Source organism: Cucumis melo, chromosome 5, assembly GCF_025177605.1.
Source record: "Cucumis melo cultivar AY chromosome 5, USDA_Cmelo_AY_1.0, whole genome shotgun sequence".
NCBI lineage: Eukaryota > Viridiplantae > Streptophyta > Magnoliopsida > Cucurbitales > Cucurbitaceae > Cucumis > Cucumis melo.
Genome location: NC_066861.1, coordinates 22,488,390 through 22,508,054, shown reverse-complemented (window position 1 = coordinate 22,508,054; position 19,665 = coordinate 22,488,390). Strand labels below are relative to the sequence as shown.

The following is a 19,665-nucleotide window of genomic DNA, read 5'->3' as shown; positions in this document are numbered from 1 at the left end:
TCAACTTACCCAAAGTTGAGTCCATTCCGATTTACCTATAGTTTATGAAAATTCTACAGCTCAGACTTCCAGTTAAAATCAAATCAATTTAATCTAAATTAAATTAGTTCGGGTCTAAAAATAAACCTTAGTTCGATATGCTAAAAACCTAATCAAATTTACCCAGATTTACCAAATTTTGGGGAAAAAGGCCAAAAATAAACTAGATGGCTTAAAAATGGTTTGGCGGCTCAAGTCTAAAGAAAAGGGTGGCTCGTGTAGAAGGTAGAAAGGCTGGCGGCTTGAGACCACGGTTGAAGAAAGTGCGACTGCAGACGACTCGATGCGAAGACACGTGTGCGACTGAAGATAAACAACTGCGTGCGGCTCGGAGTGGAAGTCGACGACACAGGTTGAGATTTACGGTTTGCGCGGGTTAACAGCTCGGGTTGGGGTGTGTGTGCTGCTCGAATTACGCTCGAAGACAGCTCTTCGAATGGATAGAGCGCGTTTGTTGACGACGACGAGCATCGAACCGTGACGGCAAGCGGACGACCGGTGACTTGCAACGGAGATGCTGACAGCTATAGACGGGCGACGGAGGCGAACAACTGGCAAAATGCGAGCAGCGAGGATAATTGGCTGGACGTGGCGGCTACGACGGAAAACCACAATGGTGATGGTGATTGTCTCGACCGACGGAGGAGTTGTGACGAACGGAGGTTGAGGCGGTGACGACGGTAGTGGACTTGGGAGGCTAGGGTTTTTTCTTTCTCAAGAAAGAAGAAGATGAATAGGGTTCCCACGTTTTCGAAGGCTATTTAATAATAATAATAATAATAAATTATTATTATTGTTCTTTTTTTCCTTCTTTTCCGAAATAAACCAACCATATCTTCTTTTACTTCATTTAAAACCCATCAAATCCTCTTTTAAATCAATTATTCTCCCTCTCTCGAATCACATCAACTTTTTTTCTAAAAAAAACTACTAATCTTATATAATTATATTATCCTCATACTATAATTATTTTAGGATAAAATAATTATTTTAACTTCACAGTTAATTAATTATACAATCAAATATATAATTAATCAAATTTCCACAAATAAGTAACACCAAGAAATTCAAAATTTAATTTAAGATAATTACAAATAAATTACCTTAAATTTGGGGCGTTATAATCTTCCCTCCTTTGAGAAACATTCGTCCTCGAAAGTTCTAATCCACGAACAGCTCAGGGTACTGGGCTCTCATGTCATCCTGCCTCTCCCATGTGGCCTTTTCAGCTCCGTGGTTTCGCCAAAGAACTTTGACAAGTGCAATCCCTCTATTACGGAGCATCTTGACCTCTCTTGCCAAAATCTCAACGAGTTGCTCCTCATAGCTCAAGTTCTCATTAATGTGCAACGGCTCAAAGTCAACTACATGTGTCGAGTCTACGACATACTTCCTCAACATAGAGACATGGAATACATCATGAACTACAGAAAACGTTAGGGACAACGCCAAACGATAAGCTATAGGGTCAATCCGCTCAAGTATCTCAAATGACTCTATAAAATGTGGACTTAGCTTCCCCTTCTTCTCGAACCTCAGAAAATTCTTCATAGGTACTACCTTTAAACACCATGTCTCCCACATCAAACTCAAGATGCTTATACCGTTCATCAACATAACTCTTATGTCTGCTCTATGCTGTCAACATACGAGCTCTTATCTTCTGTATGGCTACATTGGTAGTCTGAACTAACTGAGGGCCTAACATTCTCTCACTACTACAGAAACTGAATCTCTTGACGGTTTTAAACTATCAAGAATGATTATTCTTGACGATTTTAAAACCGTCGTTGAATCCAGTGTCAAGACTGTCAAAGTTCTTGACGGTTGGTAAAACCGTCAAGAATAGTGAACGTTGACAGTTTTAAACCGTCAAGTATTTAAATTTTCATGACAGTTTAAAATCGTCATGAGTACAAATGTTCATGACAGTTTAAAACCGTTAAGAATATGACAAAAACGTCAAGAATATGAATATTTATGACATTTAATAACCATCAAGAGTATGCTTTTTCATGACATTTAATAACCGTCAAGAAAGTGATTATTTATGACATTAAAAAACCGTCAAGAATGTAATTGTTTATGACATTTTAAAACCGTCAAGTATTTTTCTATTTTTCTAATTGTAATTCAATTATATTTTTGTTCTTGTATTATACTCCTATTTGTCCTGTATAGTGGTTTAATAATTGTTCCATAAATACATATAAACGACAATATTTATCAAATATAAAACTTTTCACCATATCATTTCTAAAATTTTGCAAATATTTCTATCATTTACAAAACCGATATACAATTCCATCAGAGTTTCAGAATGGCTACAACAACAAAGTTTCAGAACAATTGAACTCTTATGAACAATTCACCTATCATCCATATGAACAATTTACCTATGAACAAATAACCTATCAACAAAGTTTTAAAAACAACAAAGTCTCTTGGATGTATAACAATCAACCCCCTCCATATGAACAATTGAAAAAATCAGCCACAGCAAAACGTTTCCTACTTCAGAATCACAAATAAACGCAATCACATGTACGAACCCAGAAAGTTAGCTAACTCAACTTGCACCTCATCTAACTCGACCTGTGAGTATGATCTTCGTGTATCAACCTATAAACATGCAAAATAAATGAATTAGAAACTTAAAGTTCAAAGGCAGCGGTAGTAAAAGGAGATGCACTTGATAGAATTTTTATTAATGGAAGCACAACCATTAGAATCCACATCCACTGCATTTCATTAAAAAATTATATTAAAAATTAGAAAATGGAAGTAACAAGCATGTCCAACAGGTACCAAGAGTGGCTACATACTTTGTGTTGTATTGTAATCACATTTTTAGAAATGCTTCATGTAAAAATAAGTCTTAGCATATCTTATCATTACAAGTACAATAGTGCCCAAGGTATTAGGCAATCATCGCAAATAAATATGCATGTGCATAATCTTACACCAATTCCCTCATATTATTAATGCGTAAGTAAAATTACAGAAAGTACTCGGGTTCATGAAAAAAAAAGGCTAAAATGCTGTCAGATTCCCATAACACATTTTGCAGCAAGACCACATCACGGAAAACCTTTCATAATGTTAATATTGCATTATAAAATCACACAAAACGCAGGCGGACAAACATTTCATTTGAAACACCCTTGTATTATAATTCATAACCATGGAATATATGGAAAATTAAAAAAAACAGCAAACTTTGAGGGAAGCCAATAGTTGGAAAATTACATCTTCAACAATCACAACCAATGGTTCAGACATAGACCATAAAGGTCGTTTGGGTATTTAAATCACAAAAACCAGATTCCACATTAGAACAATAACTTCGAAAACCTACCTCAAACTTGTAATCACATAGCAGACTACAATACTTCCACGAACATCGTGCAATGTTTCTCATGATATACAATAAAAGATTCTCCATTTGTTCAATACAAATTAAAAAGAATAGAAGAAAAAGTAGTAATAAAACATTGTACAGTACCTCATTATCGATTATATGACCAAGCTGTCGAGGAAAAAAAAACAATGATCAAGTACAAGAAAAATTGTGAGTTACAAATTAATTTAACATAACATATGAAGATGCATTGACACCCAATTCCCATATGGCTCCATTGCAAGGAGCATTTCGGATTTATCTACCTAAATAATGCAACATAAAAATTAAGCGTTTACATTTTGTAAACCTCCAACTAACTTAACTCACCATTTTTTACAGAACATGAACCCAACTGGCCATGTTTGTTCCAACAAAAAAAAAACCTTTAAATGTAAATAACTCTCAAGTAAAACTCACTTGGCCATGAAACTGCAATGATTGTGGCGGATAACCTACCATATTACCTCGTCGTGTTGCATCTTTGGCTAAGAAACTTGTGTTCAGTTGCATTTTTTACCCCTGTTTGAACCCTAAATTTGGAAGGATTTCTAATCAGAAAACAAAACAAGGAATTTCAATAAGGTGTGATTTCTAAGCTTGACCCTATAATCAACTTTATCCTACAAGAGACAACTAAGGCAATGAGTTGCATATTTCAAGAATTTGCTAATTGGTAATCTAAGTTCAAGAATTTGTAAAAGCTGTGATGAAGATATAAAAAATAGTACAAATTAGTTTTAAAAATTGTGAAATATATTGCTTATATAAATGTATTGTCTTGATAAAAACCTTCCTTGTCTATCCATTGACCATTCAAATATGCTTTACCCTTTTTCCAAGTAGATATGGTATGTGTTTCAAGCTCTTCCTCTGCCAGGTTTGAGCCACGTTTCCCAAGCTACTATTCAAATTAAAATGAGCATATTTGAAAAGAAATGAACTCAAGCTAGAAATGAGTACCTTAGCCTATTCTTCACACGTCGAGCAATGTGGAAAAGATAATGAACCTGCACCAACAAGAAAAAAACTCAACGTACTACTACAATAACAGGATCTAACCCACCCCTGAGAAAGGTACGTAATCTGATTTTTTTCAACTCGACACCACTTTGGTTTCTCATATATACTTACCTAAAGGATTGGATTGTGTTGGACAAAACAAAGACATACACTAATCTCAGTAGTATATCAGTAGTACTAGATCCAATTTTAACTATGATGAAAATTTTGTATATATACATAGGCAAATTATATGTCTTGTATACTCATACAACTCTAAGATAGAAGGAGCAATAAATAACCACTAGAAAAGTAGAATAAAGTAATTACTTCTAAAGAAACACCAAGAAATTAAGACAAAGAAAAGAGGAGTATTGAAGAGAGAAACAAGGTTCAAGGCAAGAAGAGAAAAGCAGTATGAGTTACTCCTTTAACCTTCTGTAGGATTGTCTTGAACAATTATATATTCTATAACTTAAATCTATGAACATATTATTTCATGAATCAATCCATAAATTTACCAACTCTCATCAATTAATCAAATCCGGCTGGGAATCAAACACAGAGAATCAAATCCGGCTGAATTCAGCTGCCACTTTAGATTGGGGAATTCCAACAATAACGGAGAATACGTGCATACCACAAAGGCAGTAGCTGCAGCTCAAGAAATTATCCAATGCTCCTTGCCAGTTAGTGTGCCGAGCAATTTAGACAAGGAAAAGGGAATTCGTGTTACAGTGAGCCGCAGCAGTATCAATAGTAAAACCCATCTACAGGTGACTCTGCCATCGGTGGCCAGACTCTTCAACTCCAAATTTTGTGACCTGCAAAGAAATCAGGAAAAACATGAGCTTTGTGTGTGCACAATGGTGTGGAATCAAGCAGCAGCACTTCGTGAATGAAAAACAATAATATTAGCTTTAACATCTTCTATGTGAAAAATTTTTGTGAAAGAGATAAGAGACAAATTTCTAGAAAAGTACACGAGCCCCAACTCCAACAACGATCCTTTTCACATCAGACCTAACAATGCTCTTCTCCAAATTACTAACAATAACACCCAAATTTCCCTCTTCCCCACTCTGCAACTCTCCTTCCTCCTTCAGTTCCTCAATATCATAGCCTCAAATAAAAAAAGTCTAAAAAATCTAACTACAATAAAAAAAAAAAAGAATAACCAAAGAACAACAATTATCTCGAATACATAAAAAAAAAGCCAGCAATCTATACCCATTTCACCCCAAATAGACAAAATTTCAACCAACAAACATGATTATACACAAACAATTAACACCCACATCGTGAAAACCTAACATTCATTCCTAAACAAAAACCCCATTAATTAAAGAAAAACAAAAAAAAAGTCGAAGAAGATCTCGATGGAAGAAATACAAACAACGAAATTCTCACAGAACTCGCCACCGTCCCGGTAGCCGAAAAAAAAGAAACCAACAGAAGATGTGATTGATCATCAGGAATAACGATCGATTTGGGGGGAAAACGAAATTGAGAAAAATTGATGAAATACTTTAAATATCGAACCCTAAATTTTGCACAAAAGGTTATTGCACGACGGCTTGAAACGATGGCGACGGAGCGACCTTGACCAAGCTGAAGAAGAACAATGCTCGGCGACAGAGCGACGTTCGACGGACGACGTTTGGAAGATGGAGCGACGCCGACGAGTTCACAGCGACACACGCGAAGAAAGTGAAGAAAAAATTGGGGGAGACGCGCAAGAAGTTTAGAAATTTTGAGATTGTTTTGGGAATTTTGATCAATTATAAAGATTATGAAATATTTATATTAAAATAATATTTTTTATTTAGAAATTACTTAGTAATTCTTGACATTTTTAAAGTCAAGAAATTTGGAAAATAACTTGGGGAAATTGCCAAAAATAGGTTAAAAAAAGAGATTTAAATGAATTTTGGGACAAGTTTTCAAAAGAAAGACTTTTAGGACAATTTGGGTGTGAATGGACAAAAATGCCCTTCATTAAATTTCTATCGCTCTCTATTGATTTTTTCGCCTACCCACGTTCGATTTTCCTTCTCTTTCGCATAGAACACTTGAAGTAAAAAAAAAAACATCTCCTTTCGTTGGCTTTTGAAATTTCCCGCTCTGCTCTTCGAAGATACTCCGACTGTTCGTCTGTCGTCGGTCCTCCAGTGCATTTCGTCGCTTCTCCTTTTCGAACCTAAGAATCAACTTTGAGCGTGTTCTCTTATTTCAGTGAGTTTTATCTGTAACCCATTTTCAATATATTTGTTGGAATTTGTTCCTTTTTCTTCAGGCTTGAATCATGACATCGACTTCGACATCGACCGACGGACCCTTGTACAAGATTAATCCTTCCCATCATTTTTATTCCCTAGTAAGCTGTTTGTCTCATTTGGAAAAGACAACACATAATATTAAGGCCAAACTCAAACCCGATCAATTAGCCTTATTTAGGAAAACAAAGTTTGGGCACTTTTTGGACCTAAATATTGTCTTTAATGGGCCACTCATCCACTACTTACTGTTAAGGGAGGTGGAAGATGAAGGAAAGGATTCTATAAGTTTCTTACTAGGGGGCGTTGTTTGTACTTTCGGTAGGAGAGAGTTTAACATCATAACTGGACTATGGGGTCCTAAAGAGGACTATATTCAGTTGGTTGGGAATAGTCGACTGTTGGAGAAGTTTTTCAAAGACAAGGAGTGTGTTTATGTTAGCGACTTAGAGGATATATTTTTGGAATACGAGGGTGATGATGATGATATTGTGAAATTAGCTTTAGTCTACTTTATAGAGATATCTTTGTTGGGAAAAGATAGGCGAACCAAAGTGGACATTGTTTTTTTCAAGATTGCTGATGATTGGAATTCATTTAATAATTATGATTGGGGTCGGATTGTTTTTGTACGCACGCTAAGTGCCTTGAAAAGAGCCTTGGACAAGCAATATGCCAAGGGAAAGAAGAAATCAACACAGACAAAAAAATATACTATCAATGGATTTCCGCATGCATTACAGGTATGTGACTTCTTACTTCTTACTTCAAAACTTTAAAACGATCGTTTAGTTATTTTAAACGATCGTTTAGTTATTTAAACGATCGTTTAGTTATTTAAAAGATCGTTTAGTTGTTTTAAACGATCGTTTAGTTCTTTTAAACGATCGCTTAGTTGTTGTTTTAACGATCGTTTAGTTATGTTAAACGATCGTATAGTTGTTTTTTAACAATCGTTTAGTTATGTTAAATGATCGTATAGTTGTTTTCAAACGATTGTATAACCACTTGTTTATATATCTATATATATCTTGTGGCACTTTCTAAACTTGTTTGTCAAATGTCGAATAGGTTTGGGCATATGAGTCTATACCAACCATCATTGGATGTGGTGTAGATAAAGTAAACGATCATGCCATACCACGAATGCTGAGGTGGGTGTGCCAACAATCACCAAAGTCCCAAACTATAAGCCAGGTGTTTGACTCGCCAATGGTAAGTAGCAAGCAATAGTAACTTACTTAAGGATCGCGTGATTTTGTGCTTATTTCTTTGTCCTAAATACATTTGCCTTTTTCTATTTGCAGTTTATAATTAAGGCGGTCATTGAGATGACACCTGAAGAGGAGCAGTTGAAAATTGCTTCAAGTGAACTTTTTGAAAACTTCCGCTCATCTACCATTATTCAGTCGAAGAATGGTGGTTCAAAAAGAGTACGAGAAGTTGTTAATGATGAAGATGACTTCAAAAAGAGTGAGAAACAGAAGTCCAAGATTAAGATGAAAAAGGCTATTCGAAATCTCCAAGATCGAGTAGCGGTTGTTGAAGGGCAACTTAATAGTATAAAATCCGATATTGACGAATTGAAGGGCATGATGTCAACCATATTGAAGCACATTGGACTTCAAAGCAAGGTTAGGAATGAAACTGTTAAGTGTATTGACGTTAGTTGTTTCATATTTGGTAATTACTCATACGTTAAGTTGCATGTTCTCGCTAATTCATTTTGAGGTTCCATAGGGTGACGAAGGGGACCACAAGGTGTCCGAAGGCTTAGTAGATCATACATTAGAAAGTAAAGATGTGGATAATGCTAAGACCGAAGATGTTGACACAGGCGGTACCCCTAATTGGTTGAGGATGCCAAAGGAGGATGAACACATTGAAGTTAAAAAGAAGGTTTGGTTCCATGTTCATGCTAATATTGATGTTTAATTTCTATCATTATCCACACTAATGCATTATGAGCTTCCATAGGGCGACGAAGATGTGTTGGAGAAGAAGGTTGATATTGGTTTAGAGGAGCCAATAGATGTCGTTGACGATGAGGACGTCACAGAGATAGAACCATTTCTCACTCAACGACCACACGTTCGGCCCTCCCGTAGGAAGCGTGCAAGTGTTTACCTATCAACCCCATTCACAACTCTACCTAAACGGTCTCTGACATCAACCACCAGCACCTCTGAGTATGAAGCAATTGTTTATGATCCTATGCACAAAATACTTGACGTCCATTTAGATAGACTTCGAGCTTGGATTACAGACAAGCGTACAGACGATGAGCTGCGTGAAACCTTTCATGGGAAAAAATCGAAGGCTTTTTTCAGAGACTTGTTTATGTGTCGCCGGTGGTTGTCGGATGAGGTATGAGATTATCTTATCATTTATGCAATTATAATTTTATCATTGTTATGGTTCTATACATTTACTGCTTACTTTTGTTTCTATTAGCATTTGGATGCACTTTTTCTTTTCATTCGCTTGAAGATTAAGGCAGCCAGGATACCTTCTTCTCAGAACTTCACAACTGCAGACACAATCTTTATGGTTTGGAATCGTCGCGTTATTTTATGTATGTATTTGCGTTTGATATTTGTCTTTCGGTCTGATATTTGCGTTTGTATGTTTTTCTTTGCAGCGCATTTTAGTTTCGAAGTGGCCCCTATACAAAGAATGTATTAAAGAGAATTGCCCGTTTGACTGGGACGAAGAGTATAGGTTGGTTGACTATGTTGTCGGGTCAAAAGAGGACTTCCAAGATCCTTGGGCAAGTGTTGATTACGTTTACTCTCCATTCAATGTCCATGGCAACCATTGGGTTCTATTATGCTTGGATTTGGTAAGTTTTCAAGTGAAGGTATGGGATTCGCTTCCGTCACTTACAACTGCCGAAGAGATGACAAACATATTACTGCCCATTCGACAGTTGGTGCCAAAGTTGTTAGATAGTACTGGCTTCTTTGATAGGAGAGGTAGATCATCGACATACAAGGAACCTTGGCCAGTTGTCATTGTTGACTCAATTCCACTTCAACGAAATAATAGTGATTGTGGCGTATTCACAATTAAGTATTTTGAGTACATAGATGCTGGTGTTGGTTTAGATACATTATGTCAAGAAAACATGTCATACTTTAGAAAACAATTAGCATTTCAATTATGGACCAACACTCCTATGTATTGAAATATTAACATAAATCACAAGTATCAATTGGCTGTTCGATTATTGTGTATGTTGCATTTCAATTAGTATCAATTGACATTTCAATTAGAAGTATCGATTATTCTCTATGTTGCAAAACTACTTGTAGCTAAACGATCGCTTAATTTTTTTATGATTTTAAGAAGATCGTTTAGACTTTACCAAAGGATCGTTTAGACTTTACTAAACGATCGCTTAATTTTTTTATGATTTTAAGAAGATCGTTTAGACTTTACCAAACGATCGTTTAGACTTTACTAAACGATCGCTTAATATTTTGACGTTTATTAAGAAGATCGTTTAGACATCGTTTATTAAGAAGATCGTTTAGACTTTACCAAACGATCGTTTAGACTTTACTAAACGATCGCTTAATATTTTGACGTTTATTAAGAAGATCGTTTAGACATCGTTTATTAAGAAGATCGTTTAGACTTTACCAAACGATCGTTTAGACTTTACTAAACGATCGCTTAATATTTTGACGTTTATTAAGAAGATCGTTTAGACATCGTTTATTAAGAAGATCGTTTATACATATGTGCGCGATGAGTATTTCTCTACACGAATATTTTGTGATATGTATCTAAACGAATACAAATATTAACTCAAATATTCTTTCTCAATTTTGGTCGCGTTTAATTGAAAATATCACAAAGTATTTATTTTATAACAAAGTTTAAAATTATAATATGTTATTCTCTCTATAAAAATTACATAAAAAAATTATATAAACGAATACAAATATTAACTGAAAAGTACAAGAACGAATATATATTTTTTTATTTAGCAAAAGTATTTATTGGCCCAAAGTTCCAGCACATATTGTTGTCTAAACAGTTTCATGTTTGGCACAATTAGACAACCAAGGTCATATAGTTCAGACTGTAAATCTTTGTGTGTTATTTCTTTAGGGACAACAATGCCTTTTAACACTCCTCCTTCATATTTTCTTCGTCCCTCATCCCATTCACCACCGTGACGCACTAAAATCCGAACATGTGCCATCCTTAAACTACCTTAAGTAGTTTTGTATCTTCAAAAATTGATTTGAACTTAAGAACCTACAAAATGCGTGCAAGATGTAAAGAAATGGATTAGGAGGTGTACCAATTTGATTTTGAAATAAATAGTGGAAGTTTGGAACGTGCGAGATGTGTGCGAGATACGTGCGAGATGTGTGCGAGATACGTGCGAGATACGTGCGAGATAAAGCATGAGGGCCTAAGAGAGTTACTAAACATGCAAAGAATAGCTCTAAATGGATTAGGAGGTGTACCAAGTTGATTTTGAAATAAATAGTGAAAGTTCGGAACGTGCGAGATACATGCGAGATGTGTGCGAGATACGTGCGAGGTAAAGCATGAGGGCCTAAGAGAGTTACTAAACATGCAAAGAATAGCTCTAAATGGATTAGGAGGTGTACCAAGTTGATTTTGAAATAAATAGTGAAAGTTCGGAACGTGCGAGATACATGCGAGATGTGTGCGAGATACGTGCGAGGTAAAGCATGAGGGTCTAAGAGAGTTACTAAACATGCAAAGAATAGCTCTAAATGGATTAGGAGGTGTACCAAGTTGATTTTGAAATAAATAGTGAAAGTTTGGAACGTGCGAGATACGTGCGAGATAAAAAAAAACCTTCATTCCTTCTATTCCTATTGCTTACTCCTCCTCTATTTGATCCAACTAAATCCTCATCCTCGAGTTCAATTCATTTTTCACTACCCATTGAACTTTCTAAGAACCTAAAACCAAAATTTGACTAAACTAATTTACGGAAAATAAGTCCAATTCCAAAAGCCAGACAACTACGGATGAAAATAGCACCAAATACCCTAACAAACATTTGCTTACAGCAGATAAATTGAAAATCGGTTAGACATGAAACTCACCTAAATAAGACGCTCGAAGTTGATTGAATGGTCCGAATAGGAGCGACGAAATGCACTGGACAACGACCGACGAAGGGCAAGCGACGAAGGGCAAACGACGATGGGCAAGCGACGATGGGCAAGTGACGATGGGCAAGTGACGATGGCCGGAGTAGGTTCAGGTGTTCTACACGAAAGAAAAGAGAAGGGAAAGGGAACTATACGCGAAAGAGAAGGAATCGATGGTGGAGAGAAGGGAAAGCAACGTGGAAAAGGGAAAGGAAAGGAAGGGCATTTTTGTCTATTCACACCCAAATTGTCCTAAAAGTCTTTCTTTTGAAAACTTGTCCCAAAATTCATTTAAATCTCTTTTTTTAACCTATTTTTGGCAATTTCCCAAATAACTTCTTCCGCCTTTTTCTAAAAATTCTTGACGTTTTAAAACGTCAAGAATTTAATTGATATAACTTGACGTTTTTAAAACGTCAAGAATTTAATCGGTCTTTCTTGACGTTTTTAAAACGTCAAGTATAATTACATATTATTTGATGTTTGAAAAACGTCAAGAATGTCGATTTTATAAAAATTCATGACGTTTTAAAAACGTCAAAAATTTAGAAGATAATCCTTGACAATTTATAACCGTCAAGAAAAAGTTCATATTTCTTGACAGTTTAAAACCGTCAAGAATTCTGAAAATTGCCTACCCTCCGCCATTTTATCAAAATTCTTGACGGTTTTCCTATTAAACCACTCGTTTCTTGACGTTTTTACCAAAAACCGTCAAGGAAAAAAAAACAGCCGTCAAGAAAGCCTCTTTTTCTAGTAGTGTCTACTCACCAATCTCACCCCAACACACAAGAGACCTACAACACCTATCATACAAAGCTTCAAACAGTGCCATGACAATGGTAGCCTGGTAACTGTTATTATAGGCGAACTCCATCAAATGCAAATGAGAGTCCTAACTCCCTGAAAACTCTAGCACACAAGCTCGCAGCATATCTTCTAAAATCTAGTTCAACCTGTCTATTTGACCATCAGTCTGATGATGAAAGGCTGTGCTGAAATCTAACCTCGTGCCCAATGCAAGCTGAAGTTCTTTTCTGAACTTTGAAGTGAAACGAGCATCTCTGCCAGAAACAATAGATACAGGCACTCCATGCAATCTTATTACCTCAGTCATGTATAACTGTTCCCACTTACTAGCAATGTAAGTGGATTTCCCTAGGATGAAATAAGCTGACTTCGTAAGCCTATCAACAACCACCCAAATCATTGCGTAACCTGTAAGGATTCTAGGTTGTCCTACAATGAAGTCCATAAACACACTCTCCCACTTCTACCTTAACACACTCAAGGGTTGCAACAAATCTGCTGGCCTCTGTCTTGGTGCCTTCACCTGCTGGCATACCAAGCATCTATTAACGAAGTCTGCCACTTCTTTCTTCATATTTTACCACTAGTAAACTCGCTTCAAGTCATGGGACATCTTCGTACTTCTAAGATGCATAGAAAATGGGGAACTATGGGCCTCAGTCAAAAGTTCAGTCTTAACTGCATTATTTGCTAGGACGCACAAACGCCTCTCAAACATAAGTCCACCATCAAAGGATATGGAGAACTCCTCACGTTGTCCTGCTTCTATCAGGCGGCGCTTCTCAACCAAATATGGGTCATTTATCTAAGCAACAACAATCCTCTGTCTCAAGGTCGGTTGTACTGACAACTGAGCCAACTGAGCCAACTGTGAGATAACTTCCCCTATTGAAACTGCAATCTCAGCTCTCTCAAAGTCTTTAAGCAAAGGGGCTTGCTCGATAATAAGTGTTGCTGAGTGTGACACCTTTCTACTAAGTGCATCAACTACCACATTTGCCATACCTGGATGATACAGAATCTCGCAGTCATAATCCTTTACTAACTCAAGTCATCTTCTCTGTCTCATGTTCAACTCCTTCTGGGGGAAGAAGTATTTCACGCTCTTACAGTTAGTAAAATTTTGTATCTTTTCACCATACAAGTAGTGCCTCCATATCTTCAATGCAAAAACAACTGCTGCCAACTCTAAATCATGGGTAGGGTAGTTCTGCTCATGACTCTTCAATCGACGAGAGGCATAAGCAACTACCTTACCTTGCTACATCAAAACACAATCCAGTTCTTTCTTGAAGGCGTCATTGAAGATCATAAAACTTCCAGACCCATATGGCACTGTAAGGACTAGTCAACTGAGTCAACGGACTGGGTATACTACTCTCACATGCTGGGATCCAAACAAAAGAAGTCCCCTTCCTAGTCAACTGAGTCAACGGACTGGGTATACGAGAGAAATCTTCCACGAACCTTCTGTAATAACCTGCTAAGTCTAGAAAACTATGAACCTCACTAACTATAGAAGGTCGAGGCCAACTGCTCACAACTTCAATCTTCGTTGGGTCCACAGAGACTCCCTCATTGGATACTACATGGCCAAGAAACGACACCTTCTTCAGCGAGAACTCGTACTTAGAAAACTTAGCATATAGCTTATTAGCTCGAAGAGTCTCCAAAACCTAATGCAAGTGCTCCTCATGCTCAGCCTCTTCTTGAAGTAAACCAAGATGTCATCAATAAAAACTATAACAAAAGTGTCCAAGAGGTCCTTAAACACTCTGTTCATCAGGTCTATAAACACCGCAGGGGTATTGGTCAAGCCAAAAAAACATTACAATGAACTCGTAATGTCCATATCTTGATTGAAAAGTAGTCTTAGGAATATCACTGTCTCTAATCGTCACCTGGTAATAGCCTGAACGTAAATCAATCTTAGAGAAAACAGTGGCTCCTTGCAACTAATCAAACAAGTCATCAATCATGGGCAATGGATACCGGTTCTTGACTGACACCTTATTCAGCTATCTGTAATCAGTGCAAAGGTGCATCAACCCATCTTTCTTCTTCACAAACAATACTGGTGCTCCCCAAGGTGATGTACTAGGTCGAATAAAACCCTTGTCTAGCAACTCCTGCAACTGGACCTTTAGCTCTTTCAGCTCTGCTGGGGCCATTCTGTAAGGAGCTCTAGATATTGGAGTAGTGCTTGACTCCAGCTCAATAGCAAAATCGATCTCCCTGGGAGGTGGGAGTCTTGGAAGCTCATCTAGAAAAACGTCGGGGTATTCTCTCACCACAGGTTCAGATGACAAGAAAACTTCATACTCTCTATTGTCTACTACGCTGGCCAAGATACCCCAAGTACCCTGGTTGAGTAGCTTATTGTCACACCCCGTTCTAAGTTTTCCCCTCTAACTTAGATTGTGGTGTGAATCTACTCCCTTAAACAAGTCTTTTCAAAGATAAGATTTATAAAATACCCTTTCAAAAATTTCATTAAAAATTTCCGCAGCATCTCCCCTAAAATATGAGTTAGCCAAACCTGAAATGGAGAGATTTTGCACTTCTATATGTAAATTAACTTCAAAACTCCACAACGCCGCAAGTGTATCTCACCACACTTATCCAAACAATTTCAGAGTTTCAGTACAGTTCACAATCAACTTAAAAGTTACATACACATGATTTCATTCTAAGAGGGAATTTCACACAAGTTCTTAACCTCACTCTCGTCACATTTAACTACTCCATGATGCATTACAAAAATTTACTATAAACATACAAAGAATAATGGAGATCTATGACTGATGACGAATGTTAAATCAACACTTGGTCTTTGGTTCGCAACCTGGAGGAAGAAAACATTAAGAATGTAAGTCGAATACTCAGTGAGTGGTAAGTTCCTTAATTGTAAAGCTCGTAAAACATGCTTTAAGAGAAAAATTATAAATATGCATTAGTAAGATAATATTAGTAAAAAAAAATGCCATTAACTCGTAACCATTAGACCACCAACAAACCTGTAATCCGTACAACCATGGCAAGGATCTAAAGATATGGCCAAAGATAGCTCGCACATAATAAAGAATCATGAGGCCAAAATTAGCTCATACATCCTTAGTACCCACCACGATGGCAACCTCCAATCCAATCTGATCCAACCAATCCAATCCAACCATGATAGCATACTAAGTATACGGCCCGGGAATAGCTTACACGTGTTCCATATCCACAAGGAGACACGCGACTAAATGGAGCTCACGCATACTTAGCACATACCACGGTAGCAACCTCCATCCAATCAAATCCAACCATGATAGCATACTAAGCATACGACCCAAGGATAGCTCACACGTGCTCCATATCCACTAAGAAGCACGCGGCCAAACAGAGCTCACGCATACTCAGCACCTACCACAGTAGCAACATCCCGCTCCTATATGCACATAGAGCCACCCAACCATGAGTTAAGCTAGGCCGAAGCCATATCACAATCCTCCATCCATGTCCTCACCTAGGCTCAGGTTCTCGGATCTCCAGTCACAGCCTCTTTCAGCCCCGAAACCCCCTAACAACCATAAGTGGCGCTACGGAAATACATTCACGTAGCCTTAAGGGTAATCACCGACATTCATAAAATCACATATTTCAAGTTTAAAAACAAATCAAACATGGTTAGAAACACATTTCAAATCATTTTCGATCCTTAGTAATTGATTCATCTTTTTAGAACTTATTCAAATCTAGTTATAAATCAATGAAGATTTTAGAATTCAGTTGTCATCTAGAACTTGTTTAGTAAAGTTGGTTTCAACCATAATTTTGAAATACAAGAGTTCATGGAATACCGAAATTTATATTTGAAAACACTTTTGACATATAGATCATAAAACAATCATACAAGTAATCATTACAATTACAATGTACTATAATAACATATATAAATTTATAACGAAAATATTTGGAAATAACCACTCGCAGTCGATAACTCGATCCCCCAGGATTTTACGCTTTCCCCACTTTAATTTGGCCTAAAACAACTTTCAAGGTCACATCATTGTCTTCACTTAGCAAGACAACACAATAATCTCTAAAAATACTTCATTACGAGCATTCAAACTATTTTACATTTGTTGAGTCCTTACATTCTCAAATCTCCTTGGACTAGACTAAAAATCCACTTCAAACCTTTAAACTTCAAATTTAGATATTTAGGTTTAAATCCACTATGTCAACATGAACCAACTAACCTTAAACTTCATTAGGCCACCTAGATCCATTTTATGTTTCTAAGGTTCTCAATTTTTCAAAGCGCTTAGGATTAGACTAAACCTTTCACCTACGAACCCTTGGACTTGAAATCTAGATACTTAACCCCATGAGCATCCAAGTTAGTTCAAATTCAACGGGTCTTTTATGTAGATACAACAAGCTCAATGGATCGTTTATGTGGGTTTATGTCCATTATATCAACAAGGGACCAACAACCTTAAGTACTTCTAAGATTTAGATTGAACAATCCCCCAAATGGTTCAATTTAGGCTATTTATACCCTTAAACTTCAACTTAAACTCTTAATACCACAAGCACCCAAACATGAGAGAACCCACTAAAATTTATCTAAAACCATATCAAAATCACCTCGACAACACATTTCTCAAAGTTTTTCAGATTCGCAATATGATCTTCAAATGATCATAACTCTTCCAATACTTAACCAAAATGAGCGTTCTTTATGTCAAAATCTTCATATTGATGTCCTCTATAATTTATCTGAAGGAAGAAAAATACGATACTTAATAGATTACTACAAAATTGGCCCAAAACAGAGAGTATTCAAAAACGGAATCTTCTGCTATCTCCTGACTTGTTTATGAAATTAAGATTAATTATAATCATATTTAGCTCACAATTTCTTCATAAAAGTTGTAGTAAATTGAATAAGCTTTCCAACCATACTAAATAGAGATCCTAAATCCACTGGTACACCCTAAAATACTAAAAAGAATAGAGATCTTCTGATTTCGCATGAAAACACTTGCTCTGTCTTTTTTGTGAAAATTCACCAATGAACCTCAAAATTTGCTTAAGCTTTCTTCATAAAATTTGTTCGAAAATGAATTAGCTTTCAGAAAATACAAACCTCACCTCTTAGATTTTCTTGAGAAGCTCAAATTGAAATAAAAACCAGAAGTATGCAGAGTGGGTAAAAAAATTGTTATGATTGAAACTTCCTTTGAGTTTTTCCCCTTCTTCTTCAACCATAGAGCCAAGAAATCTTCAAAAACTCCACATATAACAACAAATTATAATGGGTAAAGCAAAATAAAAGCTGAAACTTAATGGGTAGTATAATCTACCCAAGCAACTCACGACGACTTCGTTGAACACAGTTGGCTACGACCGGCTATGGCTGGCGACCATGCGTTTGACGTTCAAACATAGTAGCTGTCAGCGTGCAGCGATGGAGAGATAGATAGAGATGGTGGCGTCAGCAAGAAGAAGAAGGGAAAGGTGAAGAGAAAAATCGAGAAGGAGGGGGAGAGAGGTGAGATATTTCCCCTTTTCTTTTTCTTTTTTTTTAACTTAATAATAATAATAATAAAATGACCACAATGCCCTTCAATTCTAATTGAATTCACTTTTCACCCTTCTTCATTCTTTTCAACACTTAAACTAAACAATTTAAGTTTTATTAAAATAGTTTTAAAATTTCTTATCACCCGAATAAACCTTAAGGAGCATAAAAGTATTCCAACTTGTTTTCCTCAACTTAGAGAATATTAATATACATAAAAGAAAATGGAACGAGGGCTTACACTTATTGGCTTTCATGGATGAGATAACTTTGGGTAGGACCACAGTCCCTGCCCCCTTAAACTTGAAACTAGCCGCTAAAGGAACAATCTATACTTGCATGATTGGCAGATAGCCAATCCATACCTAGAATTACATCAAAATCTTGCATGTCCAAAAGTAGCAAAATTACATCTAACACATGGTTTGCTATCTCTACTTGACATGCTTTTATCCTTTCTAATTTAGACAACATAATTTCTCCAGATGGAGTAGAAACAGATAGTATACTAACCAAAGGTTCTACTTCTAAACACATATGTCAAACAAAGACTGAAGATATGAAGGAATGAGATGACCTAGAGTCAAACAACACAAATGCGAAGTGCCCCAAGATTGGGAGCGTACCTGTCACCACACTACCAGCTTGCTCGACCTCATAACGAGTAGTGGCAAATACTTTTCCCTGCTTGGAAGTGGAAGTCTAGTTCGAGGTAGTCTCCAACAGTTTCTGAGGACAAAAGTCAGTTGTATGCCTTGGTTGCTTGCACCTGAAACAAACTCCATATTTTGCTAAGCAACGATCTCCATAAGATATCCCATAGCCCCAACACGCAGGCAGTTCTCTCAAAGTCTTTCCTGTAGTAGCAAGCTCCTGGAGATGTCGCTGGAAGACACCTCTTAACCTCATTTTACTTTGTGGCGCTATAGTAGGCTGCAACTCAGGCTTCCTTTTCTAACCTAAGGTTAACCCTCTTCCTTCAGCCTTGGACGAATTAGCTCTCTCGTGCAGACTCATGTCCACTGCCAGGCGCAGTGCATCAGCATGGGTGGTTGGCCTAAAGGTTCGAACAAAACCCTGGAGGTCTAGTCTCAGACCTCCAACTAACTTTTCGGTCCTGGCAGCCTCATCCCTCACTACATCGGGAACAAAAGAGGATAACATATCAAACTCGACGTGTAACGACCCAACTCCTTATGCTGAATCGAAGTCATTACTAAATATAGAACAAGTGGTTTAAGTCTAAAAATTTTATTAAAAGCATACGGTTCAAGAAATTCATTTATAAAAACATAAACAAGGTAGTCATGCAAAAATGTAAAAACGTTCTGAAATCCTACTCGGGCCCTATCTACATAAAAGATAGTGAAAAATAAAAAGTACTCAAACTCAAATGCTAAAATCTGAAATAAGAAA

General features: G+C 36.8%; 1 long non-coding RNA gene across 2 annotated transcripts; it reads right to left on the bottom strand.

The window, feature by feature from the left end:
* Window positions 1–15,335: 15,335 nt before the first annotated feature.
* LOC127149510 (uncharacterized) lies at window positions 15,336–18,218 on the bottom strand. Of its 2 annotated transcripts, XR_007821188.1 has the most exons (3): window positions 18,045–18,218; window positions 17,820–17,949; window positions 15,336–15,519 (listed from the first exon to the last, which is right to left on the bottom strand). It is a non-coding gene; the product is annotated as an uncharacterized LOC127149510 (long non-coding RNA). The 2 variants fall into 2 exon arrangements; XR_007821187.1 differs by lacking the exon at window positions 17,820–17,949.
* Between the last annotated feature and the right edge of the window lie 1,447 nt (window positions 18,219–19,665).